The sequence below is a fragment of the Silene latifolia genome, chromosome X, assembly GCF_048544455.1.
Source record: "Silene latifolia isolate original U9 population chromosome X, ASM4854445v1, whole genome shotgun sequence".
In the NCBI taxonomy this organism is placed as follows: domain Eukaryota; kingdom Viridiplantae; phylum Streptophyta; class Magnoliopsida; order Caryophyllales; family Caryophyllaceae; genus Silene; species Silene latifolia.
This window is the reverse complement of record NC_133537.1, coordinates 57,985,869-58,008,925: the sequence shown is the minus strand read 5'-3', so window position 1 is coordinate 58,008,925 and position 23,057 is coordinate 57,985,869. Positions and strand designations below refer to the sequence as shown.

General features: G+C 41.2%; 1 non-coding gene across 1 annotated transcript; it reads right to left on the bottom strand.

Annotated features, from left to right (window-relative positions):
• Positions 1-890: 890 nt before the first annotated feature.
• Positions 891-997, bottom strand: LOC141625204 (small nucleolar RNA R71). Its single transcript, XR_012534996.1, has one exon. It is a non-coding gene; the product is annotated as a small nucleolar RNA R71 (small nucleolar RNA).
• Between the last annotated feature and the right edge of the window lie 22,060 nt (positions 998-23,057).

Below are 23,057 nucleotides of genomic sequence, written 5' to 3'. Positions count from 1 at the left end.
TATGGGAAACCAACATGGGGGATGATTTATGCTTAAATTAATATGTTTTCATAACTTATTTGCTTGCTTATTGGGATCTCAACTTATGCACATGTTATGTTTGATGAAATGCGAGCCTATGAATCCTTACATTTTTTACCCATCACTTACCTTTTCAATGAGACTTGTAAGACATAAACTTTCCTAGGATTGTAAGATATAAACCAACTCAATCCATCACAACAATAATTGCTTGCTTATAATTTGAGAATATGTTTGTATATGATCAATTCCCATGAATCCCCTATGACCCCTTGACACCCTAGTGCTTTTTATCAATTGTTTACATCTCATTTTAATCATCTTGCTTGTTTACTTTTATTGCTATTTAGTTTAGTGATCTTCTTATCTCAACCCAAATCGTGACACCCCTAGACACCGCTACTTGCAATCGAAAATCCTACATCAATACCCGTCCCTTGGGATCCGACCTTTACTTGCCTCATTTCTAATAGTAGAGTTGTTTGTGAAGTTATAAATATTGTTTTGGTCTAGATGCTCCTAACGACAAGTAACCGAAAATTAAGCTCCAAGTGAGTCCGACCACTCACTTAACCGGTAATTTCATTGCCAAATCTGCATTCATACAATTAGTTGAGAGAAGCCAATTTGGAGGGATGCCTAGTGAAGATCCTCATCCACACATGGAAACTTTTTGTGACTATTGTGATGCTATCTCTCAAACCGGAGTGACCCAAGACCAAATTCGATGGGTGTTGTTTCCTTTTTCCTTGATTGGAGCTGCAAAGCAATGGTTGAAGAGCCTAGACAAAGCTACACTTGGTATTCATTCATGGAAGAAGTTAGCACTTGCCTTCTACAAGAAGTTCTATCCTCCGAAGAAGACCAACATGTTGAGAGACCAAATCACCGGTTTCAAGCAAAGGGATGAGGAATCATTATATCAAGCATGAGAGAGATTTAAGGACACTTGTCGCTCTTGTCCACACCATGGACTTAGTGAGTGGTTCCTTGTTCAACAATTTTGGAATGGCTTATATGAAGACTCAACAAATGTGCTTAATATGGGGTCCAATGGGAGGTTCACCGAGGTTGATGACAATCAAACATGGGCCAAAATCGAAGAGATGGCGGTTCATAATTCCCAATATAAAAGACCACGAAAGGCCACTAGAGGAGGAAAGCATGAGGTAGATTTCATCACACAATTGGGTGCTCAACTAAGTGCTCACATCGACACCATCAACTTGAAGTTTGAGGAGGCCATAACTAAGCTTGATGAAGCTTCCAAATCACCCAAACAACATGTCAATGCTATGATGGCATCATCCTTAATCCCAAATGGATTATGTGAAAGTTGTGGAACCTTGGGGCATGATCAAAATGAATGTAGGGGAACAATTGAACAAGTGAATCCCTTCCAAGCAAACAAGAGTGGCACCCCTTACTCCAACTACTATAATGAGAATACCAAATTCCATACAAACCTTTCATACAAGAACCAAAATGTCCAAAACCCTCAACCCACATACACACCACCTCCAATGAGAAATCCCACTCAAAGACCATACTACAATCTACCCAATGACCAAGCCTTTGATGTCCAAAAAGCGGTCCTCCAAATGCAAAATAGCCAACAAGATTTCTTTGCTCAAATGCAAAGGGATAGTCAAGCTAAAGAAACCACCATCAACAACATCCTTGCTCACACCAAAATGTTGGAGACTCAATTGTCTCAATTGGCCTCTTCTATCTCCCAAAGACAAAAGGGACAATTACCTCCTCAAGGTAATTCTCCCACAAGACATGAGACCATCAATGTTATCCACTTGAGGAGCGGTACTAGATATTGGGGGCCATAGATGCAAGTTAAAGAAGGTATTGTTGAGAAGAATGACAAGCAAAATGATGTAATTGAGCTATTAAAGAGAAATCCTAAGGTGGTAGAGATAACAACCAATGACTCATAAAATAAGAGAAATGAAGAGAAGGCTAAGGAAATTGAGAAAGAGCCTATTTTGATTAGATTTCCATTCCCAAGTTGCCAAGCTAAACCCAAGTTTGATGAGCAACTTGGAAAGTTCATGGAGATTGTGAAGAACTTAGAAGTTTCTATACCATTCATGGAGTGAATCTGTCATGTTCCGGCCTATGCAAAGTACATGAAAGATATTCTAACCAAGAAGAAGTCCATCCGAAAGTTAGAAACCACTGCCTTTACAAAAGTGAGTAGTGTAATTCTACAAGGGAATTCCCCTCCAAAGCTCAAAGATCCGGGGAGTTTCTCCATTCCATGTACCATTGGTGATACCACAATCAACAAGGCACTATGTGACCTAGGTGCAAGTGTGAGTGTCATGCCATACTCGGTATGTGAAAGACTAGGAGTGGGAGAGCTTAAGTGCACCAACATGACCTTACAAATGGCGGATCGTTCAACAAAGAAACCACTAGGGGTATGGGAAGATGTACCCGTGAGAGTTGGAAAGTTCTTCGTACCGGTGGACTTTGTCATTGATGACATGGAGGAGGATTCCAATATTCCAATCATTTTAGGATGACCATTCCTACACACCGCCGGAGCGGTGATCGATAAGAAACAAGGAGAGCTCACACTTGAAGTAGGTGATGAAACAATCACCTTCAACCTTGATAAGACTATGAGAGCTCCCAATTTGTTTGAGCCATGATTTATGGTTGATCACTATACTCGGAAGGGTGACAAGAAGAAGATGGAATCTCCATTCAAAGAACAAGGAAAGGATGGAAATCTCAAAGGGAAGGGCAAAGACACACCGCCCAATTGGAAGAAAGATATTGATGATGTTGAAATGGCTATATTCGGAGAGCATGGAATTTTTCACAACAAGAATGAGAGCTTGAAAAGCTGACCCATGACAAGTTTTGATGAAGGCCTCATTGGCCCTGATAATAAGGAAGAGGAGTTGGTCTCGTCAACTCATGATCAACCCTACATAGGAGAGAAAGCAAATGAAGTTTACGGTCTATGGGACGATGAATTTGAGGGATTGGTTAATCCCTGCATTAGGAATGCTATGACTCTAGACCAAGGCTTAATGGATTCTTGTCAACATTTTGACCCGGACTACCACAATGAAGACAACAATGTGCAAGGGTCTATGCAAGACCTTTACCATGAGAATTGTAATACTCCGTATTTATATGTCTTGGGGTACTCTATCGAGTAGCCCTTACTCTGTCGAGTAAGGGCAAGTTGCGAAATAAAATAGTTTCTGACCTGTTGGGTACTCGATCGAGTAGCTGGGGTACTCGATCGAGTAAGGGGGTACTCGATCGAGTGTCCGGTTTTACGGGGAGTTTTCTCGGGTTTTGTTAATTATGCGATTAAGGTATTTAAACATAATCGTCATTGTTTTAAATCACTTTTACAAAACCTAAAACCCTGTTTAAGAGAGAAAGCAACCAGTTCATCTTCCTAATCGCATTCTTAGCAATTCCCGGAGTTCAGACGGTCGGTTCTTGTCGTTTTTCGTGTCGTTGAGTTCCTTGCGTCGAGGGTAAGCTTTTAATATAATTTTTATAGTGTTTTGTTAAGTTTGGTTAAACCCTAATTTAGGGATTGGGGGTTTTTGTGTGTAGTATGTGATGTATAGCCTATATGTGTTATATGATAGGAGGAGGGTTCGTAGAAGAGGCATTTTGACTCACCAATTTGTTGATACCGTCTCGATCATTGTGCTTTCCGGTAGGATTTCCTACTCGATATTAGTCCCATAATGGGATATTGGTGATGTCTTTGTATTTGGTTGTTTGATATAATGATTGTCTTGTGTTTGTGGTTGTGTTTGTTGATGGTTCTCGAGATGCGTTCTCGGCTGAGTGGGGTCACTTGTGGGAGTGACTTCACGCCCTAGTTTCGCCCTTCGTGGAACCCGCCATGGAAGGGGATGTGCACATTAATGGGACTGGGTTATCGCTCGGTATGATGAGCGGGGCTTAGGTGGGAACAGGCCGCGTCCCCCATCGGGCAGGGTGGTCCAAAGGACACAAGATTGAGATGATGGGAGTTGGTTGGTGGTGTGTGTGTGTGTGTGACAACATTCAATTTGTCTGTTTGCCTTATTATTGTTATCTATATTGATTGTGTGATTAGTACCGACCCCGGTGTTGTTTTTTGTAAACTGCGGTGATCCATTCGGGATGGTGAGCGAGATATTGAACAGTATTGAGATGAGTACTGGGATAGCTGGGATGCCACGACATGATGTTAGGAGTCTTCCGCTGTAGCCTTTAGTTTATTTACTTTTCAGTTAGACAGTCGTTTGAGAATAATGTATCGCACTTTTAGTTGGTTTCATGGATTGTAACTATTCGTTAAACTATTTATAATAAACGTTGTTTCTTTATTGTTGTTTGATTATCATTGCCTCGGGTAACCGAGATGGTAATGTCTTCATACCTGAGTGGTCCTGGTAAGGCACTTGGAGTATGGGGTGTTACAAATGGTATCGTGAGCGACGATCCCGAAACCTGTAACCAATGAACTTAATGAACATAGGGAGTCAATTAAAATAAACCCGGGGTAAAAGTTGTGGGAGCTAGTGCAAAGGCTTGGGAGACGTCCTAAAGTCGCAGGGGTCGCCCTACAACTTTGAACCGGTCACATTGGGGAAGTGTTTGTCGAGTCGTATGTGTGTTTGGTTGACTTGTTTACAAATGTGATAGAATGTGTTGATTGTTGGATGTTCGAAGTTGGAAGTTGAGAAGGTGAAAGAAAAGTGATGATATATAGAAACTGTTGATGAAATGATAACATGTTGAATGTTTTACAACGTGGCGATTGTTATGATATAATATGTGATTTATAAAGTTTAACATGTTAGCATATGACGTAACATGCGGGTAGCTCTTACGAATTAGTGTTACTCGATCGAGTGGGACTGACTCGATCGGGTGGGTTTTTGGCGATTTTGAGTCCAGAATCGAGTTTTGGGGCACTCGATCGAGTAACTAGGGTACTCGATCGAGTAGGGGGTCACTCGATCGAGTAGCCTAGATACTCGATCGAGTAGGAAAGAGATCGAAGGTCCGTTTGGTTCTGAGTTTGGGTACTCGATCGAGTACGTGGGGCACTCGATCGAGTAGCCCGTTACTCGATCGAGTGTGTTTGGGAACTCGATCGAGTGGGTTCTGGGCACCGTGCTTTCGTGTTTTGAGGTTTAGTACGTGTGTTTATGTTTACCCCTTTCTTATATAGCTTCAAGATGCCGCCCAAGAGAACTGCTTTGTACGCGAGAGCTGAGCTTATGACCGTGGATGACATCGTTAAGATGTTAGAGCACCAGGATGCTCTTACTGAGACCCTGAAGAGAGTGAATGAGGACAAGGATAAGAGTAAGGAGAAGGAGGTTGATCATTCTAAAATCAGCCTCTATATTGCGAGGTTTAACCCGAAAGAGTACAAGGGAGTTGGGGAGCCTAATCTGCTTGATAGTTGGCTGAGAGAGATGGAGAACATCTTAGATTTGGTTCACTGTCCCGATGAGATGAGGGTGGAACAGCCGTGTTCTATCGTAGGGAGGCAAAGAAAAGTGGTGGGATTCAGTGAAGGTGAGTGCCAAGGAGATATACACCAACCAAGGCTTACCTCGCTATACCTTGGGAGGAGTTTCGTAGAGCCGTGAGGAAGGAGTTCGTACTGCAGCATGTGAGGAGTAAGTTGAGGAAGAGTTTGATAAGTTTAAGATGATCATTGAGATGTCCGTAGCCGAGTACTACGCATACGGTTCAATGAGAAGTCCAGGTATGCCGAGGATATGGGTTTGAGTGAGGAGAACCTGGCATTGAGGTTTGAGAGAGGGTTGACTACCACGATTATGGATAAGTTACCCGTGGGAATCCTTACCGATGTTAAGGAAGCTTATGAGAGGGCCGGAAGAGCCGAAAGGTTGGTGGAGATGGCTCGGAGAGGTCGGTGGTGAAAAGAGGAAGTCCGAGAGCGAGGGTGGTGGCCAATCGAATCACAAGAAAGGCAACCACAATCGCCTAAAGGATTTTCTTCGGGTCGTGGTTGATCTTTGGGCTTCCTTTGGGCGTGGCCGGGGGAGTGTGAGTAATAGTTGGGGAGTGACCTGCTTTGGTTGTGGTGGTGTAAGCCACAAGAGACATGAGTGCACGAGTGCACCGGATCTTTTCGAGACTCGCACAGAGCTTCGCGAGCAACGCACCGGCCGGATCATGGCCAAACCGGGAAGTCGAGTTACGAGAGTGGAGGCAACCGCAACGGCGGTAATTCTTATCGAAAAACACCGACGAACAACAACAACAATCGGGGTCGGTGCTAAGCCGACCGCATTAGCCAAGATCTTGTCCCAGGAGGTGGGCGTAAGACCGATGGCAAGTTATTCATGATGGAGAAGAAGGCAAAATGAGGAAGATGCGCACGTTATCACCCCTGGACATTCCTTGTTAATGGTATTCCTACCTTTGTTTTGTTTGATTCGGGGCCTCTCGATCGTTTGTGTCTTCGAGTCATGTTAAACAGTTGGGTTTGAGAGTATATGAGTCTGTTAGTGAGCAAGTTTTCATACCTTCGGGTGAGTCTGTATCGTGTAGGAGGTTGTTTAGAGATGTATCTTTGATAGTTGGGCAAGTTGATTTCCCTGTAGACTTGCTAGAGTTTCCTTTTAACGGTTTTGAGATGATAGTTGGGATGGATTGGTTAGGAAAGTATAAAGCTAAGATAGACTGTCATCAAAAGAAAGTGTCCTGAAGAGGTCCAAAGGGTGTTAGTGTGTCTTACCGTGGGTTTCTAGTCAAACCCAAAGTTAAGTTGATTGCAGCTGTTACCTTGAAGTCTTATCTGAGGAAGGGATGTCCTCTGATCTTGTGCCATGTGAGAGATGACCGGATAGAGATTCCGACGATTGATGAGATACCATGTGGTGGGAGAGTTTGCAGATGTTTTTCGAGAGGAGATTCCGGGGTTGCCACCGAGGAGGGAGATAGATTTCACCGTAGAGTTGAAGCCAGGGACGGGGCCAATCTCTAAGGCACCGTACCGTATGGGTCCTAAGGAGATGGAGGAACTTAGGAAGCAGTTGGATGATTTAATAGAGAAGGGATACATTAGACCAAGTGTATCGCCTTGGGGAGCACCAGTTCTTTTCGTGAAGAAGAAGGATGGGAGCTTAAGGTTGTGCATAGATTACAGGGAGCTGAACCGTGTGACGATAAAGAACAAGTATCCTTTGCCAAGGATAGATGACCTGTTTGATCAGTTGAGCGGTGCAACAGTCTTTTCTAAGATTGATTTGAGGTCGGGGTACCATCAGGTGAAGATTAGAGAGATGGATATACCAAAGACAGCTTTCACGTCAAGGTATGGCCATTATGAGTATGTGGTGATGACGTTTGGGTTGTCTAATGCGCCGGCAGTATTTATGGATTTGATGAATAGAATCTTCAGACAGTTCTTGGACCAGTTTGTAGTAGTGTTTATCGATGATATCTTAGTCTACTCTAAGACTAAGGAGGAGCATGAGGAGCATCTGAGGATCGTGTTGCAGACTTTGAGGGATCATGAGTTGTATGCTAAACTGTCCAAGTGTGAGTTCTGGTTAGAGAAAGTTGCTTTTCTGGGCATGTGATCTCTAAAGATGGAGTAGTCAGTGGATCCGGCGAAGATTGAGGCGGTGATAAAGTGGGAAGCACCAAAGAATGTTCTTGAGGTTAGGAGTTTCTTGGGTTTAGCCGGATACTACAGACGGTTCGTGAAAGATTTCTCCAAGATAGCTAGACCTATGACAGCGTTGATGAGAAAAGAGAACAAGTTTCGTTGGGATGAGAGTTGTGAGACGGCGTTCCAAACATTAAAGGAGCATTTGACCACAGCTCCTGTCCTCGCATTGCCTGAAGGGAGCGAGAATTTCGAGGTTTATACAGATGCCTCGAAGAATTGGTTGGGATGTGTGTTGATGCAGAATGGTAAAGTAATTGCCTATGCTTCTAGGAAATTGAAGCCTTATGAGGAGAACTACCCTACCCATGATCTGGAGTTGGGTGCAGTGGTGTTTGCTCTCAAGATTTGGAGACATTATCTTTATGGAGCAATCTTTAAGGTATTTTCTGATCACAAGAGTCTTAAGTACATCTTCACGCAGAAGGAGTTGAACATGAGACAGAGGAGGTGGATGGAGTTGATTGGCGATTATGACATGGAAATTATCTACCATGAAGGGAAGGCCAATGTTGTTGCTGATGCTTTGAGTAGGAAGAGTGTACATTCCTTGTGTACAGCTCTATCTTTGATGAGGCTGAGGGATGAGGTAGCGAGCTTTGGGATACATATGATGCAGAAAGGAGATGCCATGGGTGATATGACAGTACAGCTTGAGTTTTATGATGATATTCGAGGTAAACAGGCTTTGGATCCTAAGATAGTTGAGTGGAGAGCTGGAGTAGAGAAAGGGACAGTGTCCCAGTTTTCTATTCATACAGATGGTAGCTTGAGGTTTGATGGTAGGTGGTGTGTTCCTAATGATGAGGAGTTGAAGAAGCAATCATGACAGAGGCGCATTGCACACCATATTCAGTTCATCCAGGTGGAGACAAGCTATACAAGGATTTGAAGAAAACGTTTTGGTGGCCTGGATGAAGAAAGAGACAAAATGAGTTTGTGTCCCGTTGTTTGACATGCCAAAGAGTTAAAGGGGAACAGAGAAGACCACAAGGTAAGATTCAGTCCTTAGAGGTGCCTGAGTGGAAGTGGGAATCCATTTCCATGGATTTCATTGTGGGTTTGCCTAAGAGTCAACAAGGTAACAACATGATTTGGGTGATAGTGGATCGTCTGACCAAGTCAGCTCACTTTGTTCCAATGAAAGATACATGGACTAAGGCACAATTGGCTATGGCCTATCGAAAGAACGTGCTTAAGTTACATGGAGTCCCTAAGGACATAGTGTCTGACAGAGATGCGAGGTTTATATCGAGGTTTTGGAAAGAGTTGCAGGAAGCGTTGGGAACAACTTTGAAGATGAGTACAACATTTCATCCTGCGACAGACGGGCAGACTGAGAGAACAATCAAGACTCTTGAGGATATGTTGCGAGCTTGTGTGATGGATTTTGGTGGTAGCTGGCCGGGAGCAGAGGTTGGACTTGATAGAGTTTTCTTACAACAACAGCTTATCACACCAAAGATAGGTATGGCACCGTTTGAGGCTTTGTATGGGAGGAGATGTAGGAGTCCAATCTATTGGGACGACAGTGCTGAGGCAGTGGTTTTAGGACCAGAGATGGTGCATGAGATGGTGGAACAGATTAAGATGATCAGGGAACGGATGAGAGCAGCCCAGGATCGACAAAAGAGTTATGCAGATCTACATCGTCGGGACATAGAGTTTCAAGTTGGGGACAAGGTTCTCCTGAAAGTGTCTCCGATGCGTGGAGTTATGAGATTTGGGAAGAAAGGTAAGCTAAGTCAGAAGTTTATAGGGCCTTATAAGATCTTAGAGCGAGTTGGGGAAGTTGCTTATCGTTTGGCTTTACCAGCTGCGTTGGAGAGAGTGCATAATGTGTTTCATGTATCGCAGCTACGGAAGTATGTGAGTGACCCGTCACATGTGTTGGAGGCAGAGAGCTTTGAGCTAGATGAGTCCTTATCATATCTTGAGGTGCCTAAGCAGATTCTAGACCGAAAGGTTAGAAAGACTAGGAGCGGTGAGACAGTTTTGCTTAAGATCCTTTGGTCTAACCACGAGACCGAGGAAGCTACATGGGAGCCAGAGGAAGCTATGAAAGAGCGTTACCCTTTCCTCTTTGATCAGGTATATATGGTTACGAGGACGTAACCTTGTTTCTTTTAGGGGGGTAGGAGATGATCGCGAGCAGTTTTTAAGAGTTTTATAACCCTTTTATATGTTGTGTCGGTATGTTTGTCGGGATGAGTTGGGTTAGTATCATGTTTTACGTTGAATTATGTTTGACCTTCGAGTTGGGAAGCTTATGGGAGTACCTTTGTTTAGTAGTGGTTTGAACTTCGGGGACGAAGTTCCTTTTAAGGAGGGAAGACTGTAATACTCCGTATTTATATGTCTTGGGGTACTCTATCGAGTAGCCCTTACTCTGTCGAGTAAGGGCAAGTTGCAAATAAAATAGTTTCGACTGTTGGGTACTCGATCGAGTAGCAGGGGTACTCGATCGAGTAAGGGGGTACTCGATCGAGTACCTTGGGTACTCGATCGAGTGTCCGGTTTTACGGGGAGTTTTCTCGGGTTTTGTTAATTATGCGATTAAGGTATTTAAACATAATCGTCATTGTTTTAAATCACTTTTACAAAACCTAAAACCCTGTTTAAGAGAGAAAGCAACCAGTTCATCTTCCTAATCGCATTCTTAGCAATTCCCGGAGTTCAGACGGTCGGTTCTTGTCGTTTTTCGTGTCGTTGAGTTCCTTGCGTCGAGGGTAAGCTTTTAATATAATTTTTATAGTGTTTTGTTAAGTTTGGTTAAACCCTAATTTAGGGATTGGGGGTTTTTGTGTGTAGTATGTGATGTATAGCCTATATGTGTTATATGATAGGAGGAGGGTTCGTAGAAGAGGCTTTTTGACTCAAATTGTGATACCGTCTGATCACAGTGCTTTCCGGTGTAGGATTTCCTACTCAGTATTAGTCCCATAATGGGATATTGGTGATGTGCTGTATTTGGTTGTTTGATATAATGATTGTACTGTGTTTGTGGTTGTGATTGCTGTTGATGGTTCTCGAGATGCGTTCTCAGCTGAGTGGGGTCGCTTGCGGGAGTGACTTCACGCCCTAGTTTCGCCCTTCGTGGAACCCGCCACGGAAGGGGATGTGCACATTAATGGGACCGGGTTATCGCTCGGTATGATGAGCGGGGCTTAGGTGGGAACGGCTGCGGTCCCCATCGGCGTGGTCGTCCAAAGTGGATGATCGAGATTGAGATGATGGGAGTTGGTTGGTGGTGTGTGTGTGTGTGTGATTCGTTCAAATTGCTGTTTGCCTTATTATTGCTATCTATATTGATTGTGTGATTAGTACTGACCCCGGTGTTGTTTTGTAAACCTGCAGTGATCCATTCGGGGATGGTGAGCAGATATTGAACAGGTATTGAGATGAGTACTGGGATAGCTGGGATGCCACGACATGATGTTAGGAGTCTTCCGCTGTAGCCTTTAGTTTATTTACTTTTCAGTTAGACAGTCGTTTGAGAATAATGTATCGCACTTTTAGTTGGTTTCATGGATTGTAACTATTCGTTAAACTATTTATAATAAACGTTGTTTCTTTATTGTTGTTTGATTATCATTGCCTCGGGTAACCGAGATGGTAATGTCTTCATACCTGAGTGGTCCTGGTAAGGCACTTGGAGTATGGGGGTGTTACAAGGAGTCACTTATACAAGGTGTTGAGCAACATCAACAACACCTTGGGTTTCCCCCCTTGAAACCTCTCACAAGAAGGAGAGTTTGGTGGAGTCCTCCCTAAACCACCATTTGTAAATATTCTAACCTCTTAACTTGCATTTCATTTAACTTGTACATTATTTAATTTTTGCATTGCACCTTACATGCTTTGTTGATTAACTTGTGTAACATGAGAGCAAGTGAGGGAGGTATTTTAATGTGCTTTAAATGTGTAGTGTTTGATGATCAAGTGTGGGGAAGCATATGCCTAGGCTACCTAAGCCTTAGTAATGCTACCTAAGAAGAATCGGAGAAGAAAAAGAAGAAGAATAGACACGGGGTGAAGACCCACGAGCAGACCTGAGCCCGTGGGGATTGGGAAAGGACTGCGTAATGAAAATCTGCTCTGGAATATGAATCTGCCCAAGCCGACTTCAGCTCGAGCGAGCCAAAGCTCAACACGCCCGACCTCACCTCAAGTCGTGGGGAATGGAGGAGTTCTCTATTATCAAATTTGCACTGGAATACAAATCTGCCCGTCTCCAGCTCATGTCGAGCGAGCAACCTAAAAATCCGCCCGACCTGTTGCTGAGACGCCCATCTCCAAAGGCCTCCAGAAAGCTGATTTACCACTGACCCAAAAATCCGCCCGACTTAGCCTCAAGCCGCTCGTCCCGACCTGTTTTATCACAAAACACGGTACCAAAACCCCCCCTTCTTCATTTCATTTCACTTCATTCAAACACAAACACCATTATTTCCCTCACTTCAACCTTCAAAACCATCATCCAAAAACAACAAACTCTCATCCAAATTCACCCAAATCAAGTCCAAACTTGCTCAAAACAAAAACAAATTACTTCTTCATCAACATAAGACCATTCAAACAACAATTTCTTTAAAAATTCAATCAATTTCCCTAGGGTTTGGTGAAATTTCGAAAAACCCAAATTGATTAGACATTCAATTGAAACTTGAAGAAAGGAGCATTCAAGCTTTTACTTGGTGTATTGATACAAGAGGGAAAGCAATGGCAAGGACCAAGGGAGGAATCAAGGCAACAAAAACATCAACATTGTCTAAAAGACAACAAGCTCTAGCATCCAAAGCAATGGTCTTAGTACAAAGGGAGCAAGCTACTACTTCAACCGTCCATGCTATTGAGGAAGCTACTCATTCTATCCCGGAAGTGGAACAATTAAAGAACTATCCGGAGGTAACTTTCTTATCCGATAAGCATAGGAATTCATTCGAATCCCTTGCCAAGAATAAGATTCTAGCTACAACATTTGTATGTCAAGATGCTTTGAGAAAATTGGATGTCCTTAAACAAACAAAGGCATTTTTCGAGTCCATGGGGTTAGAAACCCTCTTTGAAATGAATTAATTGACATACCCCTCCTTGACTTTGGAGTTCATTAGCTCCTTGAGGGAGTATAAGATTGAGACTCGAGAATATGTAGAATTCCATCTCAAAAACAAGACTAGTTCAATGCTCAAAAGTGAATTTGGTGACGTATTTAGGCTTACATACCATGACCGGTTCAAAAAGAAACCATTGGAATTTGATGCCGAACCAATTTGGCTACCAGTCTGCGGTCGTAAGTTCACTACTTTCAAAGAGTGTCATGCCTTGTACATTCATCATCCGGGAATAAGGTATTGGCACAAGTTCGTGGCAAACACTTTGATTAGTAGGAATGACGCCAATAACTTGACGGAATGAGACTTTGTTTACCTTGAGTCTTTCTTGAGTGTTGGTGGGAAACCCTTGAGCAATTATAATGTTCTTCAACTATTGATAAAAAGATGGTTGGATATTGAGAATTGAATGGATGGTGCGGCCTTTATTGTTAATGGAGGCTTGGTGAAGAGGTTAGCAAGATATTTTAACCCAGATTTCAACAAGGATAACACCTATAAATCGGTTAAAGGGAGCCACCTTCTTGACATGACCAACATGATTTACAAGTTTCATTGGGTCAAGCACGATAAGTTGGACCCTAACTATAAGTGGTTCATCAAGGATGCCAAGTCCATTGTCTTACCTAGTAAGATTTGTCGCATCTCCACCCGCCGGACCAACTACCTCCTCCCCGTTTCCGAGCAAGCCGAGACCATCATCAAACAACAATAACAACTAAGAGAAGAACCCTCCTCCTCCATTTTTACACCACCTTATCCCTTTGCCTACCTAGAATTCAAAGCTAATGGTGCTATGGCGGGTAATGATTACTTAACCCAACTAATGCAACACATGCATAGAGAAGCTCACAATGACCGGGTGAATGCATATTATGCCCAATATCCACCCTTATACCATATTTCTAAGCAAGGACTCCTTGATCCTTCGAGTTCTTTGCCGCATTGGGTGGATAGGAAAGTGTTCTTTCTTAATGCTTCTCAAGATGAAGAAAGGGATACAAGGAGAGAGGAGGAAGTTGATGATGAGAGCGGGGAAGGTAGTAGGTCTTGCCAAGATGATGAGGAAGAAGATCAAAGTTCAAGTTCAAGTGAAGAGAGTGATGGTGAAACCTCCGGTTCAATGAAGGTAGATGATGATGATGATGAGGATGTCACGATGACTGACAATTGATGGTTGACAAGGCATGAAAGAGGGCACTACAATGCGGGGTTGATCACTTATGCTAGTACCAACCTATTCCATTATAAGTTTCCTACCCCTCTTTTTGTGTTGTTTTTATCTCATGTTTTCATGACTTGTATAATATTTAACTTGCATCACTTTGAGAGTCATTTCGCGCTCTTGGTAGTTTTGAGTTTGGAGTCCTAGCACCACTCAAAGGACTCCCACCTCGGACACATTGAGGTGTTTATCTTTTTGCTCCCACTACAAGAATCCAAAATGACAATCTTCATTCATGCATTGCATTTCATGCCTTGTGAATGAACTTCCCTTTCTTTTTGCACTAGGAATAGTGTTTTGTCCGGTTTGGGGAAGTTCAATCACAAGGAACGCGAGTTAATTCAAATTAGCTCTCCGAACAATAGAAAGAATGCATCATGTAGTATAGACTAGTTGCATTACTTGTATATATTTATCACATGTACATATTCCATATAGCTTGCATTTAGTAAAGAATCATGCATCATTCATTTCATTGCATTTGCACAATTCCCTATTGTTTTGTCCATTGGGGACAATGTCCATTCTAAGTGTGGGGATGGGGAATTCTAACACTTTCCTAAATCAAAAATTTCAAAAATGATAAAAATTTCAAAAATTTCAAAAATTCAAAAACATGTTCTTCCTTTTGTAGTGTAGAAATGTATATATTGTATATACTTGTTTGTTTGTATTCACTCCTATTACATTGGACCGACTACGCCACATCCGAGGCATGAGGAATATGAAGACCGCATGGTATGATCTTTCCAAATCTCCTTTTTCCTCTCTTTGTTAATGACTATATGGCTTCTTTTTGTTTGATGCGGTACAAACCAATGTGATTCTAGGAGTTGCATTTAGATTATATGGCATACTAGTGATAGTAGCACTTGCATTAAGTTTTATATATGTTAGTTGCATCATGGCATATAGTTGCATTTTAGGAATTTTTTTGTGAAAATGTCTAGTTGGGAAGCTTGGCAAGTGTATATAGTCCCTTGTAGATAATTTTTCTCCTTGAGACTTCGTTTGCTAGAATACCCTCAAGACACCCTAGGATGTGTCATACTAGTATCTTTTGACCCATGGACTAAGGCATAGTCAAGAGTACCTTGTGGTGTGATGACTCCTTGGCTACCGTTTTTTCCAAGGTGACCCTTGATGCCATACAACCGTTCTTCCATTGCTATCATCATGTTTTGCAAATACAAAAGGGAATGGGCACAAAAATCTCCAAATTGAGTTCAAGTACCAAAGTGAAAATAAAAAAGTTTGCACAAAAGTTGCATCAATGAAAAGAGGAGCAAAAATAGACTCCTAAGCTTCAATAAAAGTGCCTTTGCTAAAAAATAGGGTTACTTTGAAAATGTTCAAAAATGCAAAGAAATTGCCAAGTATCAAAATTGCCAAACATAAAAAATGGCAAAGAATTGTTCTCAAAAGTCAAATGCCATAAGAAATTGGGGGGAAACAAAACAAAAGCAAACTACCATTGTGAAACTCAAATCATAACAATCCCTTTTATCCATTGATGAATCCTTTCTTTATTGCATGGTGAAGAGGGGACGACCCTTCTTCTTGTCTAGGAAAGAGGGGGAATTCCGTGATCCTACAGTGTTTCTAGCACCATAAGGAGCCTACTCTTGACAAAAGCATTTAGCGATTGAGGATAAAAGTACCCTAGTTTGACACAACTTGGAGGTGATTTGTTGGTATCCTTTTGGACTTAGTAGCTTAGAGAAATGATATCTACAATGGAATGTGTACCCTTAGATTGCTTCCCCTCTAGATGATTTCCGGTACTTAGATGACGAGAGTGGCTATTCTTTTATAGATGCATCCATTACTTGTTTTTGTGCTTAATGCTTGGATGTATCGCCATTTTGGCAAGCCCCACCTTGCCTTGCAAGAAGGCATCTTACATCATGGGTGTCTTGTTGTGAGTTAAAGGGGCGGAGTGAGACCCGCTAATTATCTCACATCGGCTAGTAGTATTAATAAGGGTCATAGTTTTAGTCACCTCTTTACTCGAGACGAGCAAAGGTTCGGTTTGGGGATATTTGATGAGACTCATATTTGTGCGCATTTAGTTACCGAACTAGCCTCGTTCCTATGCTTTCGAATGCTTATTAGGGTCGTTTCTTATCTTTAGTTCTCTAATTTGCATATTCTTTGAGGTTTTGTGTCCTTGGTAGGAGAGGATTGCTAACCTTGCACTTATGGAGCAAAGTAGAGCTAAATGGAGTGCATCTAATGACCAAGCATCAAAGAGGAGACCATTACTATAGGCCTTAGTGAATAAATGAAGTAGAAATGGGCAATGGTGAAGAGCCCCATGACCTACCCACGATCCCCACGGATCCTTGGGCAGTCAAAGAAGAAGAAGAAGAGCTGAACAAAGATCCGGGCGTCTCAAGCATTGATCCGGGCGTCTTAGCCCTCAATCCGAGCGTCCCGAGCCCAGGTCGGGCGTCTCAAGGCTCAATCCGAGCGTCTCAACCTCAGGTCGAGTGGATCACTAGGCAGAGCGAGCTTGCTTCAATCCACAATCCGGGCAGCTCTCTCTAGGACTTGCAAAGCACTAATCATCTTCTTAGGGACTTAATCCTCATTTAAGCTCTTACTTACCATAATACTTGTACTTAGTATAAATACCCCATTGTGTTAGGGGATTAATAACTAAGTTTACCTAGTTAGAATTTAGGATTAATCAAGTTTATCAAGTTGTAATCTCTTAATTCAATATTAATCAAATCTTAATTCCTCCTTAATCCTTCAAATGTTCTTAGTTTTATTTGGATAATTTGAAGATTATTTGTGTTTATTGAAGACTTGACAACTCTTCATCATTCATCAAGTGTTCTTCCATTATTCTTAGCTTATTATTTGGATCATCCTCAAAGTAGGTATAATCCCTTTTACCCTTGCTTACTTATTTAGCTTACTCATTCACCATGTTTAACTTTGCTAATATGATTGACACCCTCATTAGCATGTTTACCATAGTCATGAGTGAGTAGTCTCTTAGCTAGGGTTAATGGGGGATTAGGGGAACTATAGCATGAGGGTAGATCCATACTTAATCTAATATGTTATCATATGATTGCTTGCTTGTTGTAGTGTTAACCTATGCACATGTTATGCTTGATAAAATGCTAGATTATGAAACCTTGCATTTTGCACATCTCTTATCTATTCAACAAGACTTGTAAGATATAAACTAACTCGAGTCTTGTTAAACCATGCATAGAAGTGAATAGGAAGAAAGTAAGTCAATTTGTAGGTGTTGTACAGTCTAGACGACTCGGCTCCGGGACCCAAATCTTACTATGAATCGTAAGATATAAAATAACTCGATTCCACTACAACAATAATTGCTTGCAACTATGAAAATATGTTTGTATGATCACCACCATGAAATCCCTTATGAACCAATGACATCTTAGTGCCTTTAATCTATTGTTTACAAACCCCCCACTTTATTTGCTTGTTTTACTTTTATTTCTTTACATTATATTGTTATAGTAGTGTAGCTTGATACCTCATATCTCAACCTAATTTGTGACACCCTAAGACATAGCTTTCTACAACCGATAACTTAATTCAATACCGGTCCTTTGGAATCCGACCTTTACTTAGCACTCTACTAAGAGTATTTTGTTTAGTTATAAATATTGTTTTGGTTGGTTGACTTAGACAACAATGTTTCGAACCGCACTAGTCACCCATCTTAAGAATACTCCCAGACAAGCACGCTTAACTTTAGAGTTCTTTCGCATGGATGACCATAAAAGAAAATGCACTTTGTTGATATAAGTAGTACTTTTAATCTTTTTACGCACTAGTCATTTAAGTCTATCAATGGATCTTTTCAATTACCGTGGGGTGTTACAATCACCCCCACTTGAAGAACGCAACGTCCTCGTTGCACCTGGGAGCATAACCACTAACCCAGAATCCTCCCCTGCTAGGTGGGTGATCACAATGGAGCGTATAACAACTGCGTCGAGGAGTGTATAAAAACTGCCTCCCATCACCACACGGTCGTAGGGTTGCTCTGATACCACTTGTAACACCCCGGCCCAAACCAGGTCGGGAGCGGTTACTTATGATAGCTCACCAGGCTGTGTACATGGCCCACAGATCAACACGGTTCCTTCATAGCACATTTTGTCCTCACTCATGCGCATCCCTGGAACTTTCCCAGGAGGTCACCCATCCTAAGACTACTCCCAGTCAAGCACGCTTAACTTTGGTGTTCTTTCGCATGGATGACCATAAAAGAAAGTGCACTTTATTGATATGAGTAGTACTTTCAATCCTTTTAAGCACTAGTCATTTAAGTCTATCAATGGACCTCTTCAATTACCGTGGGGTGTTACAATATGAGGCTTGGGAGAGATTCAAAGATACATGTCGCTCTTGTCCTCATCATGGACTAAGCGAATGGGTACTTGTCCAACAATTTTTGAATAGCTTGTATGAAGACTCAAGGAATGTGCTCAACATGGGTTCTAATGGAAGATTCACCGAGGTTGATGAAAACCAATCTTGGGCTAAGATCGAAGAGATGGCGGTTCACAACTCTGAATATAGTAGGCCAAGAAAAGCTACTAGGGGAGGGAGACATGAAGGTGACTCCGTCACACAATTGAGTGCCCAACTAAGTGCTCATATTGATTACCATAAACGTAAAAATTTGACAAAGCCATGGCCAAGCTTGATGAAGCTTCTCAATCACCCAAACAACATGTCAATGCTATGGTGGCAACATCTTCAATCCCAAATGGAGTGTGTGAGAGTTGTGGAACCTTGGGACATGATCAACAAGAATGTAGGGGAACAAATGAGCAAGTGAATGCTTTCCAAGCATACAAGAATGGCACCCCTTACTCCAACTAACCCAATGAAAACACCAAATTCCACCCAAACCTCTCATACAAAAGCCAAAATGTCCAAAACCCTCAACCCACATACACCCCACCTCCAATATGAAACCCTACTCAAAGACCATAAACCCTCTTACAATCAATCCAATGACCAAGCTTTTGATGTTCAAAAAGCGGTCCTCCAAATGCAAAAGAGCCAACAAGATTTCTTTGCTCAAATGGAAAGAAATAGCCAAGCCAAAGGCACTACCATAAACAATATCCTTGCTCACACCAAGATGTTGAAGACTCAATTGTCTCAATTGTCCTCTTCAAGATCCCAAAGACAAAAAGGACAATTACCTCCTCAAGGTAATCCTCCTACAAGACATGAGACCATTAATGCCATCCACTTGAGGAGTGGTGCAAGATAAAAAGAGCCTATTGTGATTAGACTTCCATTCCCAAGTCGCCAAGCAAAGCCCAAGCTTGATGAGCAACATGGAAAGTTCATGGAGATTGGGAAGAACTTAGAGGATTCTATACCATTCACGGAGCTAATCACCCATGTTCTGGCCTATGCAAAATACATGAAAGATATCCTTACCAAGAACAAGTCTATAAGGAAGTTGCAAACCATTGCCTTCACAAAGATTAGTAGTGCAATTCTTCAAGGGAATTCCCCACCTAAGCTCAAAGATCCGGGAAGTTTCTCCATTCCATGTATCATTGGTGATACCACGATCAACAAGGCACTATGTCTTCTAGGTGCAAGTGTGAGTGTCATGCCATATTCGGTATGTGAAAGACTAGGGGTGGGAGAGCTCAAGTGCACTAACATGACCTTACAAATGACGGACCAGACAACAAAGAAACCACTAGAAGTATGGGAAGATGTGCCCGTGAGAGTTGGAATGTTTTTCATACTGGTGGACTTTGTTATTGTTGACATAGAGAAAGATTCCAATATTCCAATCATTTTAGGAAGACCATTCCTACACACCGCCGGAGCGGTGATTGATCTAAAGCACGGGATGTTCACACTTGATGTTGGTGATGAAACAATCACTTTTAATCTTGATAAGACTATGAGAGCTCCTAAGTTGTTTGAGTCATGCTTTATGGTTGATCACTATACTTAGGAATGTGACAAGAAGAGGATGGAATCTCCATTCAAAGAACAAGGAAAAGATGGAAATCTCAAAGAAAAGGGCAAAGACACACCGCCCAATTGGAAGAAAGATATTGATAATGTTGAAATGGCTCTATTCGGAGAGCATGAAATTTTTCACAATAAGAATGAAAGCTTGCAAAGCTCACCCATGACAAGTATAGATGAAGGCTTCATTGGCCATGATAACAAGGAGGGAGAGTTGCTCTTGTCAACTCATGATCCACCCGATATAGGGAAAGAAGCAAGAGAAGTATGTGGTATATGGGATGACGAGTTTGAAGGACTTGTTAACCCATACATTGGGAATGCTATGACTCTAGACCAAGGCTATGTAGACCCTTGTCACCTCTTTGACTCGGATTACTACATGAATGAAGACAACAATGTGCCAAGGTCCATGCAAGATCTTTATCATGATAATGAACAAGCATTCGACTACTTCTTCAAGGCGTTGAGCAAGATCAACAACGTCCTTGCTTTACCCCCTTGACACCTCTCACAAGAAGGAGAGTTTGGTGGAGTCCTCCCTAAATCACCAATTGTAAATATTCTCACCTCTTAACTTGCATTTCATTTAACTTGTATATTACTCACTTTTTGCATTGCATTTTATTTGCTTTGTTTGTAGAATTTGTGTAACATGAGAGCAAGTGAGGGAGGGATTCTAATCTGTTTGGAATGTGTAGTGTTTGATGATCAAATATGGGGAAGAAATTGCCTAGGCTAGCCAAGCCTTTGTAGTGCAACCTCATAAGAAATGAAGAAGCAAAAAACAAAAATTGCGAGAAAGGGATCCAAACGGGCAGACCTGAGCTCGTGGGGGCTGAGGCAAGGAAGAAAAGAAAAGAAATGAACTGCAGCAGAATCTGCCCGAGCTACCATCAAGACGGGTGTCCCAGCTATCGACCCGCTCGACCTGAGCTCAGGTCGGGCGTCCCCATGGCTTAAGAAAAAATCCTGATTCAAAATCCGCCCGTCCCCAGTAGGAGCCGCTCGTCCCGACCTGCAATAAGAGCAAAAACACGCGACCTTTATCTTCATTCTTCATTTCTATCTTTCTTCAAACAAAAACACAAACACAACAAAATCCCTCCCTACAAACTTCAACCCGATCATCCAAAAACACTAATTTCTCAACCAAATTCATCCAAATCATTTCTGAACTTGCTAATAATCAAAACAAATCACTCATTTATCAACAAAAACACCTTGTAACATCAAAATCTCCACAAAATCAATCAAAATTTTTAGGGTTAGGGTGAAATCCGAAAACCCCCAATTTGATTGCAAATTTGATTGAAATTGGAAGAAAAGGGAGCATTCAATCATACTCATAGTTTGTTGACACAAATTTAAAGGAGCAATCAACAATGGTTGTGGATGTGGGAATTTGATGTATCCACGGGGGTTTTTCAAACACAAGCAGTCGCCACCAAATTTAAGGATATTTGGAAACCATTTTTGAGAAAATGGATTCGTGTGAAAGTACGTGTTGGGAAGCTCATTCAAACACCCAACCCCGCCCGTTGTAAACAACGGCCTCTACTAATGTCAAACAATGGCCAATATTAACTGAACTAGTATTTGTCGTATGCATCCATTCATTTTAAACCCTAACATGTGACAATCAATTCAATGTCATGTTTAATGCAAAAATTACTTTGTCCAAGTTATTTTAGCATGTGCGGTCATTAGCTATTCTAGCCTAAATAAACAAGCAAAGGTAAGAGAAAGAAATTCATTTTTACTCTAGCGGCGCTGTAACAAACATGGGTTAGATCACAATAACAATTGCAATAAAAACCAATAAGCAAGCACAAATAAACATGTGACTTAATCCAAACGTAAACAATTCAATGTAACTACATTGAAATTGAATTTGAAATAAACTACACATTTAGAAATCAATTGCATAATTTTTTGAATCGAAAGTGTAATTAAAACAATTCAATTACAACAAATAAGAGGCAATAAACACAAATAAAGAAGACCCGTGCACTGCATGGACCAAACGTCCTATTCTGACCTGAACAGACCCGTGCACTGTAAGGGTTTTGCACATCTTTCACAATTTAATTGCAATTGTCATTCAAACGATTCAAATTAATTGCAAAAAATACCAAATAAAACCAACGAGTTCTAAAACATGAAAATATAGCATTCACCCAATTTTCAATATTAGCATTAATTACACACAAATTGAATCAAATTATTTCATAATTAACCCAATTAAAACAAACATGCAATTCTAATTAATTAAACCTAATTAATTAAACTAACATGTGAATGAGCTATCAAATTAAATCATACAAACATGCACAATCCAATTTAAGTAAGCAAATATCAGGTTCATGTTCATACATCTCATAAATCTTGCCAACTTGTGAATTAAATCAAATAATTTCATTATTTAATCTAATTAAACATAAATTAGCAAATCAATTCAAAGATGCAAACTTTAATAATTAAATATGCTAATTAAACATAAAAAGCATGTTATAATTTCAGATTAAGAGCATAAACATTAAATTAAGCACATATTTAAATATTCGAACAAATCTCGCAAAATCAATTATAATCACGTGAAAACAATTTATCTGACAATACAAATCGTCTAATTCGTAACAAAAATTAATTCACACAATTTAAAAGCCATCCATCGGCATATATATTCAATACTACTTAATCCCTTTCTCCTTCATTCAACATCGACAATAAAATAAATATCGCAGAAATAATATAATTAAATACGATAAATATAAAAACGATAATTAAACGAAATAAATTGCATTAAGGGAAGAAAGGAGTGATTTTTGGCACCCTCGGCTTATATGTATCTCGGATTCAAGCTTCTTGGTACGTCTAAGATGGTTTTCAAATCAACAATCGAAATCCAAACTTGAAATAAACAAACATGTTTCACGCGTTTTTCGCGAATTGTGCAGCGATTTTCAAACGATCACCACGGCTTCAA